At 42.3% G+C, this 13,455-nt stretch overlaps 1 long non-coding RNA gene across 2 annotated transcripts; it reads left to right on the top strand.

The window, feature by feature from the left end:
- The first annotated feature begins 1,063 nt into the window (after nt 1-1,063).
- On the top strand, nt 1,064-11,743 carry LOC118940331. 2 transcript variants are annotated; one of them, XR_005036851.1, is made up of 2 exons: nt 1,064-6,610; nt 6,688-11,743. It is a non-coding gene; the product is annotated as an uncharacterized LOC118940331 (long non-coding RNA). The 2 variants fall into 2 exon arrangements; XR_005036852.1 differs by having other exon boundaries at nt 1,070-6,456.
- Nucleotides 11,744-13,455: the final 1,712 nt, after the last annotated feature.

Genomic DNA, 13,455 nt, shown 5'->3' with positions numbered 1-13,455 from the left:
TTTGAGTTTATTACAGAGATGAGACAGAGACACAGTCGGTCAGAGACCTAGAGGGGAGAATGTGTCGGACAGGTGGAAATGTTAACCTTCTGAATCTGTCTATTATTATTATTAACTTGTTTTAAACTGCATTCCAAAACAAATCATTGTACCTTTTTATATAAATGAAAATAGCTATATACATATGAATATATATTTAATTTACTGTTTTACATCTTCAGGTAAATCAATGGATTTCTTTTCATTCTGATGTGAGATTGTAAACAAACGTGGAGAGAAAAAAAAAAGAAATGCAGAACAGAACTAACCTCAATTTCTAGATACCATGTGACGTGCCATTTTTGTCTCTTGAGTGGCACGCGATACCTTTCAAGAAAAAAACTAAACAGACTTCTGTGAATTGCCATTTTGCTCGTTGTTATGAAGTGTTGTTGATTATTCCTCCATGCTGCATATCCTGTTGTCATGACGCCTCAGGTCCACCCACTTCAAAGCAGCTGATTGTACACTAACTAGCAACACAAATCAGGACTTTTATTAAAGTAAAAGTGTTTTAGTACTCTTTTAGTACACTTTCTTGTGTTTCCAGATTTCTTAGATGGGACTGACGGAAGCACTTTTTAAATTATTATTGTTATTATTATATGGTGGGTTTTATCATTATTATTGTTATTATTAGATGGTGTTTTTTTCATGTTTTCTTAATTTTTAAAGAACATATACATTCTTATAGCTACTAAACCGAACCCAGGTCTTTCTGAATGCAACACTACTGTATTAACTAGCACACTCAGCCTTGGAAGCACACACCATGCACACTGTAACTACACCCCATACACTCTGTAACTACACCCCATACATACTGTAACTACACCCCATACATACTGTAACTACACCCCATACATACTGTAACTACACCCCATACATACTGTAACTACACCCCATAATACTGTAACTACACCCCATAATACTGTAACTACACCCCATACATACTGTAACTACACCCCATACATACTGTAACTACACCCCATAATACTGTAACTACACCCCATACATACTGTAACTACACCCCATACATACTGTAACTACACCCCATACATACTGTAACTACACCCCATACATACTGTAACTACACCCCATACATACTGTAACTACACCCCATACATAGTCACATACATTTCTATATGTTTTGACTCACGCACTCACACACTCTTCATCAGGTATCCACTTCGTGTGGGTGGGTTACATGTACAATTATAACCTCTGCCGTGTCCTTTATAGAACCTGGTGGGTGTGACACTCCTGAGACCAGAAAAAATATCAGGCTTGTAACTTGGCTGGTGAAGGCACTGCCTCCCTTATTCTGTCCAAACAGCCCCCTTTTGCTTCGTATCTTTCTCCAGTCCAGTCCGGCTCAGTGGGCCCCTATAACACTGGTCCCAACCCTCACCACCAAGAACCTGTCTTTAACTCTGGCTCTGTTTCTGATTTGTTTGTGTAGTGGTGACTTTGTCGTGATGTTCCTCTGCCTCTTTGCGTGATTTGCTATTTTTATTTAATTTGGCAAATTTCAAGCATGGCAAAAATATAGTATTTTGTCAAATGTATCCTTTTTCTACACCAAGTTTGTTTTTTAAATGTTGTAAAAGTCTCAGCATTTGTTAAGGCGCAAGTACCACCCGCCTGCTAACTGCAACTTGAGGGCTTTTCTGTTTGATTTGTGAAACATTTTAAAGCAACAGTGCTTTGGTTTTGTTGAAGAGAGAAACGTTGGTTGGAATTTAAAAGTGAGGCACACCTTCCGTCTGGAATGATGTTGAGCTGCTTGCAATCATACCAATTCCCCTGCTACCCCCAAACAACACTTTGAAACAGGAACTATCACAGTACCTAAATCTGTGTGTTATCCTTCCTTCTTTCACACTGGCAGTTGAAACGGTTCAACATGGAATCTGTGACATGTCCGGCTAAAGAGCCTCCATCTCTCCCGCTCCAATCTGACAGTCAGAACACCACCTATTACATTGTGTAGTTTTATGAGGCTTGTGTGTCATAATGTTGTGTTTTACTGCGAAGGGAGGCGGGACAGGAAAGCAGCAGGGGTCCTGTGCTACAGTAACCATTTGTTTTAGTCTGGCAGAATGCTGTAATCCTGTTTAGTATATTGGGACTGTAGAAGTATGATAGTTCAAATACATATTATTTTCTTTCCGTGGACATTCGACTAACAAACATGAAAGCGTGCAAACCTAGAAACTGTAAAATGTTGAGATGAGATGGCACAATCCGAAAACGAAATAAGGCGTTTTTTTAAAAACCTTAAACTTAATATTAATGTAATGTTCAGTCGTACTTAATAAAGTGTAGTGTGATTTTCTACATTTGCTTGTATGGCAGATGTTAGTTGTATACTTGAAAGTCATTGAAATGAATGAGAATCTCAACCTCACAGTCTAATTATGGATTATTTATTACTATTGTGTTTTATTATGAATCAATCTGTGAAAGATGGAATGCCTTTTTTCAGCCTCTAATCGTTAGCTCAATCTTTACAACACATCAGGCCTATATTGGAAGTAGTATTAAAACTATAGCAGAAAAAGTATAGTGTATATATTTTAGTATTTTAATTCTGTAATGAAAATCACTCCATATAATACAAGGATACTTTGCCTAAATTATTTCATTACAAAATGCTAGTGAGGTTTTGTTCATGAACGTCAAACCCCCCCCAGACTGGGAGATAGAGTGTCTTGCTGCAGTTAGATATATCTGGACTAGGGGTTGTAGGGAGTCTTGCTACAGTCAGATATATCTGGACTAGGGGTTGTAGGGAGTCTTGCTACAGTCAGATATATCTGGACTAGGGGTTGTAGGGAGTCTTGCTACAGTCAGATATATCTGGACTAGGGGTTGTAGGGAGTCTTGCTGCAGTCAGATATATCTGGACTAGGGGTTGTAGGGAGTCTTGCTACAGTCAGATATATCTGGACTAGGGGTTGTAGGGAGTCTTGCTGCAGTCAGATATATCTGGACTAGGGGTTGTAGGGAGTCTTGCTACAGTCAGATATATCTGGACTAGGGGTTGTAGGGAGTCTTGCTACAGTCAGATATATCTGGACTAGGGGTTGTAGGGAGTCTTGCTACAGTCAGATATATCTGGACTAGGGGTTGTAGGGAGTCTTGCTGCAGTCAGATATATCTGGACTAGGGGTTGTAGGGAGTCTTGCTACAGTCAGATATATCTGGACTAGGGGTTGTAGGGAGTCTTGCTGCAGTCAGATATATCTGGACTAGGGGTTGTAGGGAGTCTTGCTACAGTCAGATATATCTGGACTAGGGGTTGTAGGGAGTCTTGCTGCAGTCAGATATATCTGGACAAGGGGTTGTAGGGAGTCTTGCTACAGTCAGATATATCTGGACTAGGGGTTGTAGGGAGTCTTGCTGCAGTCAGATATATCTGGACTAGGGGTTGTAGGGAGTCTTGCTACAGTCAGATATATCTGGACTAGGGGTTGTAGGGAGTCTTGCTGCAGTCAGATATATCTGGACTAGGGGTTGTAGGGAGTCTTGCTACAGTCAGATATATCTGGACTAGGGGTTGTAGGGAGTCTTGCTACAGTCAGATATATCTGGACTAGGGGTTGTAGGGAGTCTTGCTACAGTCAGATATATATGGACTAGGGGTTGTAGGGAGTCTTGCTGCAGTCAGATATATCTGGACTAGGGGTTGTAGGGAGTCTTGCTACAGTCAGATATATCTGGACTAGGGGTTGTAGGGAGTCTTGCTGCAGTCAGATATATCTGGACTAGGGGTTGTAGGGAGTCTTGCTGCAGTCAGATATATCTGGACTAGGGGTTGTAGGGAGTCTTGCTGCAGTCAGATATATCTGGACTAGGGGTTGTAGGGAGTCTTGCTACAGTCAGATATATCTGGACTAGGGGTTGTAGGGAGTCTTGCTACAGTCAGATATATCTGGACTAGGGGTTGTAGGGAGTCTTGCTACAGTCAGATATATCTGGACTAGGGGTTGTAGGGAGTCTTGCTACAGTCAGATATATCTGGACTAGGGGTTGTAGGGAGTCTTGCTACAGTCAGATATATCTGGACTAGGGGTTGTAGGGAGTCTTGCTGCAGTCAGATATATCTGGACTAGGGGTTGTAGGGAGTCTTGCTACAGTCAGATATATCTGGACTAGGGGTTGTAGGGAGTCTTGCTGCAGTCAGATATATCTGGACTAGGGGTTGTAGGGAGTCTTGCTGCAGTCAGATATATCTGGACTAGGGGTTGTAGGGAGTCTTGCTGCAGTCAGATATATCTGGACTAGGGGTTGTAGGGAGTCTTGCTACAGTCAGATATATCTGGACTAGGGGTTGTAGGGAGTCTTGCTACAGTCAGATATATCTGGACTAGGGGTTGTAGGGAGTCTTGTTACAGTCAGATATATCTGGACTAGGGGTTGTAGGGAGTCTTGCTACAGTCAGATATATCTGGACTAGGGGTTGTAGGGAGTCTTGCTACAGTCAGATATATCTGGACTAGGGGTTGTAGGGAGTCTTGCTACAGTCAGATATATCTGGACTAGGGGTTGTAGGGAGTCTTGCTACAGTCAGATATATCTGGACTAGGGGTTGTAGGGTAAATGGGGGCTGTACTGTAGAGGCAGAGAGGAGAGAGCCTTTCCAAGGTTAGTGTCCCCACCCCCACACTTCAGATAGCAGTCTTTAACAGATAATGTAGGAATGAATTTGCCTCATCGCCCAGAGAAACACAACAGAGCATTCTGAAGAAGGTGAATAGATTTCAGGATGGGGCGGAACGATACAACGATAAAAACAATTGAATAGCAAAGGTATGGAGAAACAATTAGAAGGAAAGCTAATCAAACTCTGTGTTCTTTGGCGGAAGCTGTTGTCTTGGAATGGGGTGTCCTTGCATGTTGCTATAACAATGGAGCAGCAACATCATTCTCAGGCGGAGGTGTGTCTCTTCTGTTTTATTAACCTTTTCTCAAGGAAATGGTTGACGTCTCTCTCTCTCTCTCTCTCTCTCTCTCGCTCTCTCTCGCTCTTCTTTCAAAGTGTTTCTCCCGATGTCCGTTATTCCTTCCTCCCCTGGTTCCCAACACTGGGGAGGCCTGACATTGGCCCACGATGTTTCATATCAATACAGTTCCCTGTAAAACAATGTGAGATTCTAGATTCTAGACGTGTTTGAGCTGTTTGTTTCTTAACACCTGTTTCCCCCACCTGTATCCCAATGTAAAGGATGCAAGATGTCTCATCAGAAATGATGCCATCTGCCAATACATTTTAAAGCTGTTTATAGATGGTCTGAATTTGTCTGCCATCTCTGTCTTTTCCCCTCTCCCCTACTTTCCTATTCTATCCTTCACAAGGTGATTACTGCTTCACCACAGTGCATAGTGACGCAAAGGTCCTTCTCTTTCTGTCTCTCTCTCTCTCGCTGGTTTTGGATTGGGTGCGTGTCTATTGCTTCGGTGACTGTTCTGGCTTTTCTGCCTGTCTGCTTGACTTAGAGGGGCCCTGGTCAAAAGTAGTGCACTTTGTAGGGAATAGTGCGCCAGACGATGTCTCTGGTTTCTGCTACCTCAGCTTGCCTGGTGGAAGACTGTTGGGGAGGGTATATGGGGTGGGGTAGTATAGGCTCAAGGGCTTTCTGTACAGATTGACAAGAACGTTTGGTATTTTGTTGGTTGCGAGTGACGTTACAGGGATGAGGGTCAATTGGGTAGTGATGAACCGTCCATATGCTTGACTATTGGAAAGGGGGTCGGGAAGATGGGGGGGGGTAACCCCTTCGCTTGTAACATTTCGGGGTTTCTATGAAAAACAAAAAAACATCTCATTTGTTTGTTAATTTCTAGTTGAAGTTGATAATGCCTGCCGTGTTTCTAGCTTTGGAACCGTCCGTGTTGTTTGAACGCTGGTTTCTTTGACAACCACAAGCCTTCTGTATTCTTCTGTATTCTTCTGTATTCTTCTGTATTCTTTGGTTCTGGTTTGTCGTCGTCGTCGTGTGGAAATACTATCAGATACTGCAGCAGTGTATTAAAAGGGTTTGACTGAAGAGCAGCACTGACTCAGGACCACAGATCAACCAGATGTCAGAGGGACACCTGCCAGGTGTTTTAGTTCAGACTTCTAGAGCAGCTCTGACTCAGGACCACAGATCAACCAGATGTCAGAGGGACACCTGCCAGGTGTTTTAGTTCAGACTTCTAGAGCAGCTCTGACTCAGGACCACAGATCAACCAGATGTCAGAGGGACACCTGCCAGGTGTTTTAGAGCAGACTTCTAGAGCAGCTCTGACTCAGTACCACAGATCAACCAGATGTCAGAGGGACACCTGCCAGGTGTTTTAGTTCAGACTTCTAGAGCAGCTCTGACTCAGGACCACAGATCAACCAGATGTCAGAGGGACACCTGCCAGGTGTTTTAGTTCAGACTTCTAGAGCAGCGCTGACTCAGGACCACAGATCAACCAGATGTCAGAGCGACATCTGCCAGGTGTTTTAGTTCAGACTTCTAGAGCAGCTCTGACTCAGGACCACAGATCAACCAGATGTCAGAGGGACATCTGCCAGGTGTTTTAGTTCAGACTTCTAGAGCAGCGCTGACTCAGGACCACAGATCAACCAGATGTCAGAGGGACACCTGCCAGGTGTTTTAGAGCAGCTCTGGTAAAGAACATGTGGCGAATAAGATGAACCCTGTTTTACAGTTGAAGAAGAATTTCCAGTCATGTACATTCGTAGATCAGTACTAAGAAAAGAGATCTGCCGACTGTCTGTGTGTTAACCCAATACTTACTCTCTACTCTGGCCAAAGAGGGATATGATATCCATTCTTGAAAGCCAGACTTTGACCACTTTGACTTAGCTCTTCTTTACACAGCCTTTTGTTAACTAATTACCACACGATTTCAGCCAAATACCTATTTTCTTTCAGTGCTTTATAAACAGCAAGGATTGTAAAAAATAGAACGGCAATTTCACGGGGAAAGGAATTGATTTGTTTCATTGTCTCGTCTATTGTCATTGTATGGTGTTGGTGTGCAACAACTTCAAAAAATAAACCTTACAACGCAGAATACCTCAGAATATAAATCCATGTCAAGCTTGCCAGCCTCCATGGCGTTGTTAGTTCCTCTACATTTTGCCCTCTTGATGCTCCACATGCTTTTTCCTCTGTTATTTCCACTTGTATCCCTCACACGGCATGTAGCACATAGTGGACGTGTCATAGCTTCTTTTTTTTCTTGTTCTGGGGACTTTTTAAGACGGGTCTCTCATTCAGTCCCTCCCCGGAGCCAGAGATAAAGAGAGAAGGAGGTGATTGGGAGTGAAAGGAACACTAATTCACATTCTAGAATTCATTTTGGGATCTCGTTTGATCCTGAAGTCACGAGAGACTATATCTGCTGATTTGAACTGGAGCTCGGTTTCCTCGTCTCTTCTCTTTCATTATTTTGAAACTAGAGATGCTCAGAGGCCGAAGGTCAATCTGTTAAAGTCCTATAATCCCCATTTCTTTCCTTTTGGATACCTCTTTTTGATTTATCATCTACATTCTCATCATTAAAACTGAATGTAACGACACAAACTAACCTCACGATTCTAACTTGACAGATGGAAGAAAAACAGATACTATATATGTACATATGTATAACACACAACACACAATGCATTGTATATATACAGATCTCCTAAAGACAGATACATACTTATCTTGTGGAAGGGGAAAAACAACCGTTTCCTTTGTTTGATTCAGGGAACAAAAGTCCAGTGCGGCATGTTAGATATCACTCCCATGGCTCTCTTTCTGACTGTATGTTAGATATCACTCCCATGGCTCTCTTTCTGACTGTATGTTAGATATCACTCCCATGGCTCTCTTTCTGACTGTATGTTAGATATCACTCCCATGGCTCTCTTTCTGACTGTATGTTAGATATCACTCCCATGGCTCTCTTTCTGACTGTATGTTAGATATCACTCCCATGGCTCTCTTTCTGACTGTATGTTAGATATCACTCCCATGGCTCTCTTTCTGATTGTATGTTGCATGTATTCTCCTCATGATGTAGCAGTGGGCAGGGGGTGGCGGAGTTTAAACAAGTGGAGCTTTTAGAGTAGGTAGCTAGTCTTTTGAAACCTGATTATGTGAAGGGGGGGTGGGGTTTTGAAATGACACTGTAAAGACAGTATATTTATGAAACAGAAGAATAGCACGTCATGGTCCCATTGTCATCTGTCCTTTATCAGGTTAGGTGTAGCCTACGATATGTCAACTCCTGACTAAAGTCTTGTGTTTTTCAAGTTGGATTTGGCACAGATTAAAGAAGGAAGGAAGGATGGAAGGAGAAGAGGACATGCATTCAGTGATGTCACTTGATATACCTCCTTCAGTGTCCAATCAGAGTCCAGTTGGAGCAACACAAGGATTCCGATTGGTTGGATATTTTTTGCATGCCAGTGTACGTACATTGTAAAAGATTGTTGCTGGAGCGGGCAGTTGTTTACGAAAGTGGAATGTACGCAGGACAGATTCCAATGTTTAGATATGACATATTTGCCCTTGAGAGAAGCCGTCCTTTTCTCAGAAAGAGGTGTGCACTTAAGGTTAGTTTTAGTCACTGCAACCGCTCTCATAGTGTTTTTTTTTGCTAAAGCTCTTTTCAGAATAACTTTTTCCTTCTTTAAAGTCAAAAAAAAAGAAGAAACAATTGTGAGTGTGTGAGTGCCTGTACGTGTTGCTGCTTGATGGTGTGAAATGCTTTTAGTTTCCTCTTGTCGGGCCTGTGACGCCTGTGCCCTCCAACCATACTGTAGCCTGAGCTGCGTTTGCAACACAGAACTATCAGTGCTCTTTTTAACGTTTTTGGAACACTGACACTGGTTTAATAGTGCAAGGCTGAAGCGTTGCAGTTCTGAATGCACCCTTCAATGCTTTCTATAGAAATAATTATATCACCCACTCTCTGCCTCACAGACAAGACACTACATGTCCCAGAAATCCTCAGCTAAGACAATACATTAGCCAGACATCCTCAGCCCAGACACGACATTACGCAGACACCCTCAGCCCAGACACGACGTTACCCAGACACCCTCAGCCCAGACACGACGTTACCCAGACACCCTCAGCCCAGACACGACGTTACGCAGACACCCTCAGCCCAGACACGACGTTGCCCAGACAACCTCAGCCCAGACACGACGTTACCCAGACAACCTCAGCCCAGACACAACGTTACCCAGACACCCTCAGCCCAGACACAACGTTACCCAGACACCCTCAGCCCAGACACTACGTTACCCAGACACCCTCAGCCCAGACACGACGTTACCCAGACACCCTCAGCCCAGACACGACGTTACCCAGACACCCTCAGCCCAGACACGACGTTACCCAGACACCCTCAGCCCAGACACAACGTTACCCAGACACCCTCAGCCCAGACACTACGTTACCCAGACACCCTCAGCCCAGACACAACGTTACCCAGACACCCTCAGCCCAGACACTACGTTACCCAGACATCCTCAGGGAATTAAGATAACACTGCTCTCACTCTATTCAGGTACTTTCTCTAGATTCTGAGGCCTAGCAGTGATCTGTAGTTATTTTTAGTTATTATGATTATTTCATTTTTTATTTTTTATATTACTTTTGTATTATTATTCACTGTAAAAAGAAAATGTCAAGTGTCCTGAAAAGTTACTTTAATTTTATATTTTGTTTTCTCCCTTGGTCCCTCAAAAAAAAAATGTAATTCTATTTTATAAAATGTAGATTAAGATCCCACATCTAATGAATGTCTATCTACTTCTCAGCTCAGGTGGAGAGGGTCCTCAAAGCACGTAAACTGCCCTCTCTACGCACCGTGCCTCAGACTCTGTGGCTTATATACTGGGGACCACATGGCGGCTACTTAACACTGCCGTAAGGCTACATAACACTGTCATAAGCATGACATAACAGGTCCTAGATGCTTATGACAAGCTACTGTACCTTTTATAAGCTGACATGACACTTTGACTGCCACCTCATTAGAGGTGTAACCTTCTATCCCTCTCTGACAAACACAACACCTCTGAACACAACAGTGTGAGTACTGCCTTCTGGCTCACCTGCCAATCAATCAAACGTCAGCGTTAGCACTGTAATCTTCTCAGAACATCAACAAATCACCTCACAGAACCGTCTGACCTGAACAAAAGGCACCTCTGGAACTTCTAAAACCGCAGTCATCAAGTTGAGGGAGAAACTATCATCCACAGCCAGCCAAGTCAACTGAAAAGTCATTTTATTCGCAGTTCCTTTGAAGTTTTGCGACAAAAATGAAAAAATGTATATATCAGTTGGCTTGTTTTGTTTGCAGCTTTTTGTGCTTGTTTTGTTCAAAGTGCTGCTGAGTGGTTGATGATGGATGACTAACTGGCTTGCTGTTGTGTGGGACTTCAGTAAATGTTCTGCTAATCCGGTAAGCCTACGTACATCTTTTGTTGCCTGGCGATACGTTTTCAAAATGACCGTCTGACTTTGGTTTTCAATTCTTCATATTTTGCGTTTGAACTTGGCAATCCTTCTTTGTATATTCTGAATGTTTGGTGTGGTGCTGGCGTCGGTGCTGGTGTGGTCTGGTGCTGGTTTGTGATGCCAGCGATGGAGATATCAGTTTGGTCGGTGTTCTTAAAAAGGTTTTCAAACGCTGGGTGTCTGACTTCTCTAGATAGCCCTACTGCAGGTATGATCCGAGACTGGTTCATTCTTAACGGATGAAATACTTCTACTTACTTACTTGGTGACTTTTCCTAGCTAAGGCTTTGCTAATTTACTAGCTAACTCTACTTTCTAACAAGTGAACTGATGCCCTCTATTCGGGGCCTGGCGTTTCCTCTGTATTTCCGAGAGAGATTTCTGGGTTTGTTGATATACCTCATGCTATCCAGATGGAGTAGATAGGGGGCGCTGTTGTTGTGGAAAGCAATGTCTCGCCCCCTGTTATAGAACGGTTCCTTATAGCTCGTTTTTATACTCGGGTTCTTTCTGGGAGTCCAACCCTGTACCTCACACCCGGAAGGCTTTCTCTCTCTTTCTCCATAGAAACTGGAATGGACCTCATTTTTTTTCAATATCTACTACTGTTTACAGTTTGGGCAGAACATTGTATAATTTAAATATTTTTCTCTTACTGTCGTTTTTTGTTTATGTACATTTATCCAAAACTTTTTGTACTGTGTGAGTTGGAGTTTTTATTCTAGGCTTGTATGATTGATCGATGTCCGTTTTTAATTGAGCACTTAAAAGAGGATCACATGAATTATGTTTGATTGATTTGTTGATTGAATGATGGGTTGATTGAATACACTATCTGTTTTTGTTTTCCCCATTTTTTTTAATGCAAAATCTGATTTTACTAAATGGGCTAATGAAATAATAAAAAAAATCTGTCATCTAATGTGATAAAAAAAATCTATAAAAAAATCTGTGGTCTGTTATTTGTTTTTTTATTTTGCATTGAACTTCGGGCTGATTAGATCCGTCTTTGTGCATGTGTTAAAAAAATATTTTACTGGTTATGTTATTATTGAAATTTGGAATAAATGCCATTTTGGCAACACATTTCAGCTGTACCGTTCTGTAAGGTGGTATGATGCTAGAGCTTCTTTTCAAAACCACTATTCTTCTAATAAATTTTGTTGTGAAAATAATGATCTTATTGTCCTCCTTTCAATCTGAGTATGTTGATCAGTTTTGTGTTGTTCAGGGCAGTCTTAGGAGTGTGTGTGTGTGTGTGTGTGTGTGTCAGTGTGGGTAGGCTATTTTAGGGAAATATTACTGTATAAACAGTATTTATACATGTGTTTAGTACAGTAATGTACAGGGTATGTGTACGTCTGTAGTGTGTGTGTGTGTGTGGTGTAATGTGTGTTAATTGCAAATAGAGCGTTGGTCAGCGAGGGTTAAGTACCGCCCTCCAAGAATACTAACAGGAAGTAAACAAACCTGCTGTTCTCACAGGCCTCCCTCCCCCTTACATGTCAGTCATCCTCTGATTTAGTACTTCTAATCTACTCTCACTCTGTCACTCTCTCTCTCTGTATTTGTCCATCTCTTCCTCTCTTGGTCTATTCTTTCCGACTTTCATCTGTCCTTTGTTCCCTCTGTCTGTTGAATTCTTTCACAGTTTAAAAAAAATAAGTGTTTACATTTGATATTCTATTTTAGTCATCTTTGTACTCTGCTCATTGCCTTTCATGTCTCCATCTCTCTCTCTCTGTCTGTCTCTCTTTCCCCTATATCTGTAACATTCTTGGAAGCGTCCACCGTGTACATTGAGTATACAGTGGGGCAAAAAAGTATTTAGTCAGCCACCAATTGTGCAAGTTCTCTCACTTAAAAAGATGAGAGAGGCCTGTAATTTTCATCATAGGTACACTTCAACTATGAGAGACAAAATTAGAAGAAAACAAATCCAGAAAATCACATTGTAGGATTTTTTATGAATTTATTTGCAAATTATGGTGGAAAATAAGTATTTGGTCACCTACAAACAAGCAAGATTTCTGGCTCTCACAGACCTGTAACTTCTTTTTTAAGAGGCTCCTTTGTCCTCCACTCGTTACCTGTATTAATGGCACCTTTCTGAACTTGTTATCAGTATAAAAGACACCTGTACACAACCTCAAACAGTCACACTCCAAACTCCACTATGGCCAAGACCAAAGAGCTGTCAAAGGACACCAGAAACAAAATTGTAGACCTGCACCAGGCTGGGAAGACCTGAATCTGCAATAGGTAAGCAGCTTGGTTTGAAGAAATCGTCTGTGGGAGCAATTATTAGGAAATATAAGACAGACAAGCCCACTGATAATCTCCCTCAATCTGGGGCTCCACGCAAGATCTCACCCCGTGGGGTCAAAATGATCACAAGAATGGTGAGCAAAAATCCCAGAACCTAGTGAATGACCTGCAGAGAGCTGGGACCAAAGTAACAAAGCCTACCATCAGTAACACTACGCCGCCAGGGACTCAAATCCTGCAGTGCCAGACATGTCCCCCTGCTGAAGCCAGTACATGTCCAGGCCCGTCTGAAGTTTGCTAGAGAGCATTTGGATGATCCAGAAGAAGATTGGGAGAATGTCATGTGGTCAGATGAAACCAAAATATAACTTTTTGGTAAAAACTCAACTCGTCGTGTTTGGAGGACAAAGAATGCTGAGTTGCATCCAAAGAGCACCATACCTACTGTGAAGCACGGGGGTGGAAACATCATGCTTTGGGGCTGTTTTTCTGCAAAGGGTCAAGAATGACTGATCCGTGTAAAGGAAAGAATGAATGGGGCCATGTATCGTGAGATTTTGAGTGAAAACCTCCTTCCATCAGCAAGGGCATTGAATATGAAACGTGGCTGGGTCTTTCA

Source organism: Oncorhynchus mykiss, chromosome 17 (assembly GCF_013265735.2).
Source record: "Oncorhynchus mykiss isolate Arlee chromosome 17, USDA_OmykA_1.1, whole genome shotgun sequence".
Lineage (NCBI taxonomy): Eukaryota > Metazoa > Chordata > Actinopteri > Salmoniformes > Salmonidae > Oncorhynchus > Oncorhynchus mykiss.
This window is presented reverse-complemented; position numbering and strand designations above follow the sequence as displayed.